Source organism: Anastrepha ludens, chromosome 2, assembly GCF_028408465.1.
Source record: "Anastrepha ludens isolate Willacy chromosome 2, idAnaLude1.1, whole genome shotgun sequence".
NCBI classification, from domain to species: Eukaryota; Metazoa; Arthropoda; class Insecta; order Diptera; family Tephritidae; genus Anastrepha; species Anastrepha ludens.
The window spans coordinates 172,808,528-172,822,164 of record NC_071498.1 but is presented as its reverse complement, the minus strand read 5'-3'; the positions used below and the strand labels follow the sequence as shown (position 1 = coordinate 172,822,164).

General features: G+C 40.6%; 1 protein-coding gene across 1 annotated transcript in view; it reads left to right on the top strand.

The window, feature by feature from the left end:
• The first annotated feature begins 1,158 nt into the window (after window positions 1-1,158).
• LOC128855864 (xaa-Pro aminopeptidase 2) overlaps window positions 1,159-13,637 on the top strand; it is a 43,695-nt gene continuing 31,216 nt past the window's right edge. The window contains exon 1 of the mRNA XM_054091076.1: window positions 1,159-1,315. The gene's annotated coding sequence lies outside the window, so the exon portion shown is untranslated. The remainder of the gene's footprint in view (window positions 1,316-13,637) is intronic.

The following is a 13,637-nucleotide window of genomic DNA, read 5'->3' as shown; positions in this document are numbered from 1 at the left end:
AATAATTTGGAGTTATAAAGTGTGTTCTTTAAGACATCCCTAACATCTCCACCAAGTTTCATTAATAAAGACATTATAAATAGTTTGCCAAAAATGCCCCTATATACATTATTCTAAATTCCAGCCAAATATTTTTACAACAATTTTTTTATTAATCACTAAAAAAATATTTTTACTGCAATTTTTTCCATTAATCAAAAAAACCAAATGGTTTTACCGCAATTTTTTCCAGTAATCAGTAAACACATTTTTTTACTGCAATTTTTTTTCAGTAATCAGTAAAAGTGTACTGGTGAATTGCAATATCCAAAAAATTATATTTACTGAATTTTCATTGCTACTGAAAACGGCCCATCTATGGTGAATAATAATTACGGGGCTTCCAAGTTAGATGCTGTTTACTGAACTAAGGTTTTTTTATATATAAATGAAGGCTGTGCATTAAAATAATTACCAGAATTACATAGTATTGTAACAGGGGTATACGTATGCACTCTAAACAACAACTGCACTTTGATACGCGCACTATTTTTTTTTGCCAACGCTTCAAAACTATACTTACCGATAAACATACACACACTCACACATATATGCACACCCGAACGATCCCAACAACTTCTATCATTCAGGAACTGCAGTAATAAAACCAATACCGCAAGTAATGTGAGCTCAACAACGCGTAATGCTGTTGGTGCAGAGCAGTGCCCAGAGCAGAGTGTGCTGCCGCCGTCGTAGAAATGTCACCGCATTTACGAGCTATAAACACATAGACCAAACGCAGCAACGCAGAAACGCTGACTATTTGTCTCTCTAAGCATAGCTACGCCTGTCACGCTAACAAAGAGGCAATTGCTGCCATCGCTACAGTGGCAGCAGCGATTTTCTTTTGCTTAACCCATTTTGCCGCCAAAGCTCAACGCAGCTCTTCAGTACATAAATTTGTATGCGTGAACATGCAAACATACACATGTACATAGATGCATGTAAGTACTTGTAGGTATGCACACACACATGTGCACATACAAACACGCGCGACGTTGCTCATAAACACATACACACACAGAATGTTGGCGCTGTTCGAAACATAGTGCAATGGATTGGTTTTTTTTTTCATACTTTGAGTTTTTGAAAAAATAAAATCATTATAGCTGAGCAAGGCGCGTTTATTTAGTTTGCTATTTGCGTTGCTCGCGTGCGGTTCGAAGAAAGCGAAAAAACAAATTGAATACAAAAAAGTTGAAGAACTTTGTTCACTTATTCGCGGCGGTGTCGACGACAGTGGCAAAAGTGTGACAAGAGCGCGTCAATCCAACAGGTTAATAAGAAAAAAAAAACAAAAAAAAAAACAAATTTAAAATGGGGATGAGAATAATAATTGCAGTTTAGTAGGTCAACGCGGTGCATTCGTGCGATAAGGCTTTGTTGTTGTTTGTGGAGTATTATTATGTGCAAGAAATAGAAGAGAAACAAAGGAAAATACTGCAAAAATTCACAAATTCATGAGGTAAAACGCGTTAAATTAACTCGGCGGTACACGGCGTATGAGTAACGGCTGTATGCCTTCAAAAAGTGGTTACAAGCGAAAGGACCAATTGGCAGAGCAACAATTTTGTATTTACATATGTATGTGTGTACGTACAAAATGTTACGCATTGTCACGGTCATTGCTAAAAGTTTGAAAATTTCACATTTTCAAGGTTAATAGTGAATCAAAAAATCAAATATATAAATAAATGATTTGTTTAAAACGAAAACGGTTTGCGTGGCGCATAATTTTTTTGGCACTGTTTCTCTTGCGCATTGCGTGAGTCACTTGTTTTTTCGCAGAACATTGCCAAGCATATAAACAAAATAGATTATGCGCTATTTCTGTTATTTTTCACACGAGTGTAGCGCTATTTTAAACTCAATTGGATGAGTTAGCCGAAAATGGGCGAAAAAATTACATCGTAAAAATTGAAAAATAAAAAAAAGAATTTTTTTAAACATTATGTTTTTTTTTATAAAACACACATTTACATATACAAGCGCAGAAAAATGCGTTGGTGGAAAATTATTGCTGTTCCATATAACTAAAGCAGTTTTTCATGCTATAAATAGGTGGCGCATTAATTATTGTGCCGAATGTTCATGTTCAATGTTCGAGCAAAAACAAAAAAAAAAATAAAAACAAAAAAAAAAAACAAAACAAAAAAAAGTACCAAAAATATACCAAAAAAAGTGTATATGAAAACATATACAAAATTGTGCATGCATACATACGCATTCACATATACTATAAGTACAATATTTTCCTTCGCATCTGCAAAGGCTGCTTTGCGGCCTAAATCAAGTGCAAAACTCTGATCTGCAGCCGTTTGTTTGTGCTATTCTGCTATTCAAGTAAACTGTGTGGAGTTCATAAAATGCTTGTGTTTATTTTTTAATTTGGTTGTAATTGTCTTGTTCTAGATTTCCTCTAGGCCTTATGGCCTCTGCGTCGAAGGGGAACGTGAAATTGTTTGGCTAGTGGACTGAGCAGGAAGCAGCAGGTTTCGAAAAATCGTCTGGTGCGCAGTTTTCAACTGCTAGGTAGCATGCGGACCTTTTCTTCTTCTTCTTTGTTTTCTTTTTTTTTCTTTTTCTTTTTACTTTTCTCCTTCTTCTTCTTTTGCATTCTATAATTTGCCAAAGTTGAAAATTTTGAAATAAATCAAATTCTATTAACAGCTAAATCTGCATGGATTATAAATTTATTGGTTAAAGCATTTTCGTCTTGGGGCAAATGACCTTTTTCTAGATTTATTATAACATATAGGGTCATGTAACAGGGAGAGATCGATGTTGTTAATGATGATGGCAGATGGCACAGTATTTTCTACAATGGAAAAAATTTAGTATCATAAAGTGATTGAATTTTTATTTTTGGAAGATTTAAAAGAAAAGGAAGACTTTATAAATGCAGAGCTCCAAAAATATGGCGGAGAAGAGTTACTAAGACCGATACATGAAATAATACTTTAAATTTGGATAATATAAAGCATGCCTGAAGAACGGTATACAAGCCTAATAGTCCCAATTTATAAAAAAGGGCACTAATCAAATTGTGTAAACTATAGAGGGATAGCTATTCTCAAAGTGAGCTACAAAATTCTATGTTTGATAGATGTATATATGTATGAGAAACTAAATGTGTACGCAGAAGAGATCGTGGGAGATTATCAAAGCGATTTTAGAATCGGACGATCGACAACAGATCAATGCTTTATCACGTCGCAGATATTCGAGAAATGTTATGAGCTCAACATTAATCTACACTGGACTAACTACTTCTGTCTCTGTCTCTATTCTTTCCTATCTCTTTCTCTGATACTTTTCTCCTTCCCTCCTTGACTATCCACCCCCTTTCCAGAGCTTTAAATACAATGGGCTTTTTAGTCTGAGTGCTTTAGGAGCAACCAAATCTCTTGGTTCTCCTTGGCTCGACCTTTTCAAATTTCATTTCAACGCTTTGACTATTATCGGGCCTCAATATAAATAAAGAAAAGACGAAGTACACAGCACGATCCTTTCATGACAGTCACATAAGAATCCGAAGCAATAATTTTGAGCTCATTCAATAGTTTAAATACTTAGGCGTAGTACTCAGCATAAATAAGGATATGTCCTTATCTATACAGGACCGTATTCAGGCAGCTAACAGAGCATACTTTGGCCATGAAAAACTTATGAAGTCTTCACTGATATTAAAGGAACAAAAACTCCAGATGTACAAAATTATAATAAGACCGGTTCTCACCTACGCCTGTGAAACATGGGTCCTTAAAGTTAATGACGTGAATTTACTGATGCGATTTGAAAGAAAAATCCTTAGAAGAATATTTGACCCTATACGATTAGAAGGCGCTACATACCGTATACGGTATAACCACGAGCTCAGTGTTTTAACCGCGGGAGGAAATGTAACGCGGTTTATAAAGCCCCAAAGATTAAGGTGGTATGAACACGTTTTACGAATGAGCAGCGAAAGAATGACCAAAAAAGTATTTGAAGCAAACCCTGAAGGAGCAAGAAGGAGAGGCCGGCCAAGGAGACGATGGTTGCAAGACATAAAAGACGTAGAAGACAAACGAAAGATGAAAATCTCACAACATAGAGCGAAAGCAGACTGTCGAGAAGATTAGAGACGTATTGTAGAGGAGGTAGTGGTCTATCCCGGACTGTAATGATGATGAAAAGCAAAGGAAATTTTTCAACGAATGTAGAATGTGTAGGAAAGTACTTTTCGCCATCAATATATTATATGTAGTAGAAAGATTGGTTGTCCAAGGATGTAAAAGACGTCCAGGAACAGAAATCGCAGAAAAAATACAGGAAATCGAATAAGAAAATCGTCGTTTTATTAGAAGCCCTGTGCATCTCGCAGTGTAAGCAATATTTTGACTGAAGCATTCGGTTTCAGGAAGGGGTGTGCACAATGGGTGCCGCATTCGCTAACAATGTAACAAAACCACATTCGAATGCGACTTTCTCAGCGACACTTAGTGCATTTTCAAAAGGACGAAGTTTATTTTGTGCGTCAATTCATCACTATGGATAAGACTTGGGTCAATCACCATAATCCCAAATCAAAATAAGAGGCTAAAAAGTGGTGTTAACCTGGTCTTTCGGCTCCGAAACGAGTTCGTGCCTAGGATTCGGTCAAGATTATTAGTGAAGATTGTAGGATATAGTTATTCCACGCAGAGGTGACTTGATTTGACCCCTCTAGGCTCTTTCCAATGGAGTTTTCTGAAGCTTCAGGCTCATGCCAATAAGCCACAAAAGCCAACATAATCCAGCTACAGTATAGCACGTCCAAATAAAGATTTCCACCACTCAAAATAAAAAAAAAATTGGTATGAGACAGGTAGATATCTACAGTCAGCCTGAGCTGTTGATATAATGGAGGAGATTGATGGGATTTAGGTTGGAGCTCTGCCCCAGGCGGTCGAAGAGAGAAGCACTCAATGATCTTAGTCATCTAGCTGCCAGTCCGGACATTTACAGAGAAGGTGCTCAACAGTCTCCTTTTCTGAAAGGTCCCCGCAGCTTCTGCAAAGGGGGTTAAATGGTAATCCTAGCTTTTCCGCGTGTGTGCAGATCATCCGGAGATCGGTAAACACAGCTACGAGTTTGGAAGTTGAATGGCGAGGAGTCCAAAGAACTTTCTGAATCCTTCGAATATTGTACTGGGGCCAAATGATTTTCGAAATAGCACACGAAGAGATGGAGCTCCATCTTTTCTGCGCTTTACTGGGGAATAATTTGTGCAGTTCTTATTTAACAACAGTCAGGGGATGCCGAGGATCGGGTACGCGGTCTCTGAGAAGGTCTCAGTTCCCTCCCTGGTAAGCTCATCAGTAATTTCATTTCCTTATATGTTCCTATGTCCTGGAACCCAAATTAGAGAAATGTTACCTGCACTCCCAAGAAATTTGATCTCCTCCTTTCAGAAGTTTACTTGTCGCGTTCTACACCATGGCGTCGTCAAAGCCTTGATCGCTGCTATCGGAGAAAATGTTAATAGGTCTATTTATAAGTTCGTGCGGTTTTACAACAGATGGCGTAACTTGATTATTATTCCATCGATCCACATTTCCAAACATTCATTGGAGAGCTACTGTCGTAAGGCACAAACGTCAGTATAAGTTTTTTATTTGAAGCGTAAACAACAATATTTTTACCACACTTGAAAATGTCGAATTTCGTGCCAAATAATGTGTTTTTGCGGGGAATTCTTCTTCATTATTTTAATATGAAGAAAAAAGCAGCCGAAAGTCATCGTATCTTGGTGGAAGTTTATGGTGAGCATGCTCTATCTGAGCGAACGTGCCAGAAGTGGTTTGCACGCTTTAAAAGTGGTGATTTTGGCTTGGAAGACGAAGAACGCGAGGGTGCGCCGCCAAAGTTCATGGATACCGAATTGGAGGAATTGCTCGATCAAGATCCGGCTCAAACGCAAGAAGAGGTTGCAAAAACTTTGGGAGTTGATCAATCAACCATTTCCAAACGTTTAAAAGCCATGGGAATGATCCGAAAGGTAGGCCATTGGGTGCCGTATGAATTGAAGCCAAGAGACGTTGAACGCCGTTTTATGGCATGCGAACAACTGCTTCAACGGCACAAAAGAAAGGGTTTTTTGCATCGAATTGTGACTGGCGATGAAAAGTGGGTCCATTACGACAATCCAAAACGTCGGGCAACGTATGGATACCCTGGCCATGCTTCAACATCGACGTCGGCGCAGAATATTCATGGCCTGAAGGTTATGCTGTGTATCTGGTGGGACCAGCTGGGTGTTGTGTATTATGAGCTACTGAAACCGAATGAAACGATTACGGGGGATGTCTACCGACGACAATTGATGCGTTTGAGCCGAGCACTGCGAGAAAAACGGCCGCAATACGCCGATAGACACGACAAAGTTATTTTGCAACATGACAATGCTCGGCCACATGTTGCACAAGTGGTCAAAACATACTTAGAAACGCTCAAATGGGATGTCCTACCCCACCCGCTGTATAGTCCACACCTTGCGCCATCCGATTACTATCTCTTCCGATCGATGCAACATGGCCTGGCTGACCAGCACTTCCGTAATTACGATGAAGTCAAAAAATGGATCGATTCGTGGATTGCGGCAAAACCGACCGAATTTTTCACAAAGGGAATCCGTGAATTGCCAGAAAGATGGGAAAAAGTAGTAGTAAGCGATGGACAATATTTTGAATATTAAATTTGTAACCATTTTACGTCAATAAAGTTTCAAATTTCGAAAAAAAACCGCACGAACTTATTCATAGTCCTATATTATTTCCCTCGCTGTCGCGTTCCCTAGGCATTTTGCATGCCTACAGGATCGCAAAGACTTCTGCTTGAAAAACACTAGCAGCATTCGGCAGTTTAAAGGAGATAGATAAATTGGATGATTTAGAGAAAACCCCTGCTCCGACTCTCGATTCCATCTTGGAACCGTCAGTGAAGGCAGAGGTTCAAGCTTCGGTGCAGATTTTCCCCTCGATCTAGTCCTGCCTATTTGGAAAGATTGCTCTAGCACGTCCTTTAAACTCTAGTTTGCGGATAGAGAGATCTGTTCGAAGTTCGGAGAAACTCTTAAATTTAGTGAGCGCCATTTATTTAGTTTTTCCTTTTCAACAAGCGTTTGAAATTTTCTTATAATTTTTACTGCACTTGCAGCAGCTTAAATTTATGCTTCTGATAATTTATTAGTCGCAGATGAAGTAAAGGCAAGAAACGTTGGCTGAAAGAGTGCGAAGTATTTCGGCAGTTTAACATTTTAAATTGTTTGAAGTTTCGGGCTCCACTGGAATTTCTCTCAAACGGAATTCCATTCTAACATTGTCTAGATGTTGAAGAAGTTAAGCTTTTTGCCAGAATACTGGCAGGTGAAGTTGCTGAATCTTTTATCCTAATTGGATAAATTCCGAAAGCAGCAACAAATCCTATCTAAGTTAAAGTAATCTGATGGAATATAACTCCTCTACGATAGACGAGCTCTGGACTTTTCTGGATGAAAAGTTCAGTCTAGCTGCCAAACTGTTAACAGAAGCTGGTGCCTATCATCCTATCGACAGCTGAACAGAAAAACCGTGGAGCGCCTCGAGGTTAAAAGGTTTCCATTACTCGACATTAAGTTCTTATTTAGGAACAAAGTTATTCAAAACAAAATAGGACGATTAATTTTGCGCCACCTTGTACAAAGTAGTACACGCGAATTTTTTAGTAAATTTAATATTTATATTTTTAAATAATTTTTGTTTTTTGAATAAATTAAATATTTTTAAATAAAATTTTCCTATACTTTTTTTTTGTTGCTTCAAAATAGCTACTCTTCCGATTTTTGATTCATAATTTTATGAAGAATTCAAATCACCTGGAAGATGTCGAATTGTGGCGATATCGGTTGTGTTGTACACAACCACTAATAATTTACTAATTATTCCAAATTACGCATACGAGGCATACGAGTAAAATTGAGAATATTCGATCTCTAAATAAATTTTAGTACAAGGAAGTTAAAGTGCTTTTATAATAAAAATAACACAGTTTCAACCGCATGCGTCCTTGACTCTACGTACATACATACATATATTTTAGTAGCTTATGACCTTTGATAGCAAGTGCCAGCGTGCAATCGTTAGACGATCCGAAATTCGCCCACAAGCCAAGTGCAATAAATTGTCGTTTGCAACAATGTTTGTAATGCAATAAACAGTTGATATTTCCTTTAATGCGTTGCGTTGACATACATACATACATACTTACATACATACACCCATATACGCACATATGTACTTTTACATACGCAAGTGTAGGAGCAGCTTTGAATTGGCCAAGCACGCATATTTGTACATATCGGCTTTATATCTATTCTATCCATCTTTGAACCCAAGCGCATAGCTAATTTTATTATATCAAAAAAAAAAAGAAAATATAAATAAAACACAAAAAATTAATTAAAATATTTGCCCTTGCTGGCAGCTGTTGCAGCCAACTGACACTGGCGTTTGTAGATTTGCTGTTATTTTAAGGCAGTTGCATTTTTGTTATTGCAATTTTTCCAACACCCGAAACCTACACATGACTTGGAACAAGGCAAGCCGTTGAAATGCCAGCAACACTGCGAATATTTAAAGATATTCTATTTTATTTAAATGAGATGCATAAAGTATATCTATATATGAATATAACAACACACAATTTGTATAAAAATATGAAATATAAATGTGTACATTAGGGTGGGGCAATGTTTTTTTTCTAGGCAATGTTCTTAGTAGACTCGAATTCTACATAAAGTTATAAGAAAATAAGTATGTTGCAAAGCGAATGGGTCTGGCAGTGATCGAGACCAAAACGAAGTACCTCCTATCATCAAACAAACAGCACTCGCGTATCGGCACCCAGGTATATCAGGTATACTTTTTTTCCAATTTCAAACAAAAAAAGGTTACAATTTTAATCTTCAAAATAATAGCCATCGCTAGGGACACATTTTTCCCATCTCTCAGGCAATTTGTGGATGTCGCGCCAAAAAAAAAATTCGCCGTCTTTGGCCGCAAACCAATCATCGAGCTATTTTTTGGCTTCTTCGTGAGAATTGCAGCACTGCTCGGAAAGTGCGTGGCCCATCGATGCAAGCAAATGATAATCGGAAGGTGCCAAGTCTGGTGAGTAAGCCCCATGCACCAGCGGTTCCGAATCGTACGTCTCCACCGATTCCCGGGTCGCTCTTGTTCGATGTGGCGGTGCATTGTCATCAAGAAAAACACACAGCATTATCTTGCGGCCAAAGCGATTTGGCTTGGCCGTTGTTTTTGGCTTGTGGCCGGGCGGACCAACACGATCGTTTACGCTTGGGATTGGAGAAATACACCCGTTGTTCATCATCCGTAACGGTTCGATGCAAAAAAGACTTCCTTTTGGACGGGGAGAGCAGCATGTCACAAATGGTTTAACGATGTCCGCAAATCATAGTTTGAAGGCTCGAAATTCGACATTTTTAAGAGCGACAAAAATGCATTGTTGTATGAAACGTAACAAACAGTGAACTGAATTTTGTTGACAGATGACAGACAAAAAAAAAAACAAGACATTTGGGAAGGTTTAAAAATACTCCTAGCGACATTTATGAACTAATAGCTGAAAGTCTCATTTCATGGGTATATACGGGCTTTACGTCGTTACAGACGGACACTATGTCCGGCTACGTTGGCTGGGTCATGTCGACCGAATGGATATAAACGCTCCGACTCTGAAAGCATTCAATGCGATACCAGCTGGAGTTAGCAGAGGAAGAGCGAGACATCAGGTAGAGAAGGACTTGGCTTCACTTAGCACGATAAACAAACGGCTGGCTCGCTTTGTTAAACTCGGCCCAAATCGCGTAAGCGGTTATATGTTGTATGTGCTCTTAGAAGCAATCTTTGGTCGCATCGTCCTTCTCTCCCGTCACCGAATTTACCTTCCTTTATATGGCAGCTGCAGACGTCGTAAGGTCTAATGCTCTTCTTGCCTTGCCTCGCCCATCGCATCTCTTGAATGACAGTGATGTCAGCATTTGGTTTGGTTCCCCATTAAGGGAAGGTGCCTCTGCCCGGCTGTGTATGCTCTCAAATCATAGTCCTTAGTTCGTTTGCACAGGTTGTCATCAGACTAAGCCGTTCTCATCCGAGGCTTTGTTTTATTTTTCAGTGGGGGAGATTTTTACGTCGCGGGTGTAAAGCCCAGCACCCACAAAGATTTGTTCGCCTTCGCACATTAGCTCGCTCTCAAGCGGATGTTCGGCAGCTATCCAGAGGATGCAGAGTTGTGAGCTGCTTGGACCGCATGTAGAATAATCGTCCTGGCCACTCCCAAGTGAATGGGAATCAGGGACTTTCCGCACTTGTGTGGACTTCTACACATGGAATCCTCCACCTGTTGTTGATATCTGTCGCCTTTAGATGAAATACTCATCTTAATTTCGTATTGAGTAAATGTAGCTTCTCTTAAAATTTGTGTGTCATAATTTTATTTAGGAATTTCCTATGAATAATGCCGAGAAAAAGATAAAAAAATGGAATCGCCCTAATGTCCATATATATCTCTGTATATGTGCCTACGGTACTTCGAACTGGTTTATTTTTAGCGCAGAAAAAGTTTCTTTCGGTAGACTAGTAGTTCCAGCTCTATGCCCATGCATTGCTTTCAACTGCTTGATTTTACTATGAAGTAACAACCAATTGCATTCTAGTTAAATTTGATACTAGTTCTAAACTGGTTGCAGCTTTATATAGCCGGTGCATCTTTTAGTAAAAGTTCGTTGTCGTTGGAGCACATTTATAATATTAAGTTTGTCTGAAATCTAATATATGTATCGGGTGTTTTTTTAGCTGTATGAGAATTATGATTTGATAGCTGAGAATGGCAAACTGTGTTGACATTTCTGTTCAGTAAGGCTTGGAAAGTTATCGTGAATCGTTTAATGCCAGAACAATGATTCTAAATTGGAGAAATCGATGACTCTGTAGAGCCTAGGGATAGCGAGCAGAGAAGTGGCGACTCGAGGGCGCCTAATTTCAAATTATCACACAATGAGTAGTTCTCTACCAAGTAGGTTAAGTAAGATAGTAATGGTTGCCCAGAGAGTGGGCCCACTTGGACGAAAGAAGTTTGGTTCATCCTTTGTGATACCATTGCAAGAGGCGGAAAAGAGGTGAAGGAAAAAACGATAGGACGAAAGGGAAAAGGATTGAAAAGGGTTGATTATTTGTGGACTATGAACGGTGACTAGTTTGCGGTTGTGTTAGCCTCTTTATGCTGCTGATGGAGTTCATCAGATTTTTGTTATCAAGACCTGCTATATCAGCAGGCGCAGAAAAGAAGTGAGCACCAAGATGTTTGAGTCTTAGTCCCGCGAGAGCCAAGGAGCAGGTGCTGAGATGGTTCCACCTCATCCTCCATACAGCTGACGCAAAAAGGATTCGAAGTAATTCCGAGGCTCACGGCATGTATACTCCGCGAATAGTGCACCGTGAGGATGCCCACGAGAGATGAGATATTGTCATCCTCAAACGTGGCCGGAAGGACTTCGCGACCTTACACGTTCGTGTACTTGCCCAGCGCTCGCTGAGTTGGTGCAAAGCCCATCCTTCCAGGAGTAGAGCGCAGGTTGTCAAGGGGATCCCGATCCTCTCCTTTCGTAGGCACACTACCTAACAGGTCCCTTGCCTGGCCAGCTCGTCGGCTTCGCAGTTTCCAGCAATGTCACTGTGAACAGGGATCCAAATTATCCTTATATCGAAGAATTCTGATGCAATCGAGAGACAGACCAGGCATTCCCTGACCAGTTTCGAATGCACCATAATAGAGCCTAGGGCCCTAATTGCCGCTTGGCTATCGGAGTAAATATTTACCTTCTTAACAGTTATTATGCAAGTAAGTAGCCAGTCAGCTGCTTCTTCAATTGCGGCCACGTCTGCTTCGAACACACTGCAGTGATCCGATAGCCTGAATTTGAGTTTGATGGGGAGCTCTTTGCAGAATACTCCTCCTCCAACCCTACCGTCCAACTTCGAGCCATCCGTGAACAGGTTAACGAGGCCCTGTCCCCAGGTATTGCCCCCGGTCCACTCTTCCCTTGGTGGAATATGGGTGGAGAAAGTTCCGCTTGGACTAAGCGAGGGCACACACTGATCCGTCGACGAGGGGATTAACTCAAAGTTTTTGAGGTTGCTTGAGTGCCCATATGTGAGATTGAGCTTGTAGCCCAAGCCCCTCAGTCTGATTTCGGTACGTGCAGCAGCAATTCTGCCTGCGATGTCAATAGGTACCACATTTAAGCACTAGAGTACGAGCAGTTCGAAGCGCCCCACTGATTCCAATGAGTGCAGACCTTTGAACTCCTTTAACTTTTTAACTGATGTCATCCTATCCAGTGAGTTCCACCAGACAACGACTCCATAAAACAAGATTGGCTTGATTATGGTATTATAGAGCCAAAATACAACTCTAGGCGAAAGGTCCCATCTTTTGCCAATTGCGCCCTTGCAACCATACAAGGCTATTGTTGCCTTCCTTACTCTCTCCTCAATGTTGGGTTTCCACGTTAGCTTACTGTCAAGAATTAGACCTAGGTACTTCACCTTGACAGAAAGCACCAACGGAGCGCCCCCCATCGACGGGAGTTGAGCTCTGGGTATTTTATATTTCCGCGTGGAAAAGACGAGCTCCGTTTCAAGAGGATTTACCGATAAGCCGCAGTCCGCTGCCCATCGAACAACTACGTTCAGATATCCCTGCATTAAATCGGACAGGGTATCTATAAACTTTCCTCTAACAACTAATGCCACAGCATCCGCGTAGGCAATCACCCTACAGCCCCTCCTCACCAGCTCCTCCAGCAAGTCTTTGATAACAATGATCCAGAGAAATGGTGAGAGAACACCGCCTTGCGGCGTGCCCCTGCTCACCTGCCGGCGGAGAGAGACGCCGCCCCACTCACCGCCCACGACCGTTCTGTTATTATCTGTAGATAAACCTGGAAAGGTCGGCTCCAACCCCCAGCCTACCCAGAGATGTAGTGATTGCCTCCGGGAGAACGTTATTAAAAGCCCCTCAATGTCAAGGAAGGCGTCAACTGCGAGTTCTTTCTGATATAGGGATGAACATTAAAAGAGCTGACAAGGCACAAATACTCGCATCTGTTCCTATAACCGGGGACCTAGAAACGTCCTTCCAGTAATGAGAATGAACACTTTAGGTAAGTGTATAATCCTAGCTTGCATGGTGAAGCTTCCGGACAGGTGACTGTGCACTCCGATCTTTCTACCCTTGAGGGAAGAGTGGGAACCGAACGATGTTAGACAGAGTGAGCCCATCCATGTATGCAAAGATGGCTCAAAGCTGGAGGGCAGGATGGGTGGAGGTGTATATTACGAACATCAGGATATTTCTTTAGTTTTCGGCTCTCCAACTACTGCAGAGTTTTTCAGGCCGAACTGATGGCAAGAATGAAAGCCGTGGCCGTGTGGAACAGTGTGATGCGATACCTAGAGATGATATTTACATACATTTTTACTGATAGCCAGGTAGCGATAAAATCCCGTTCATACCAG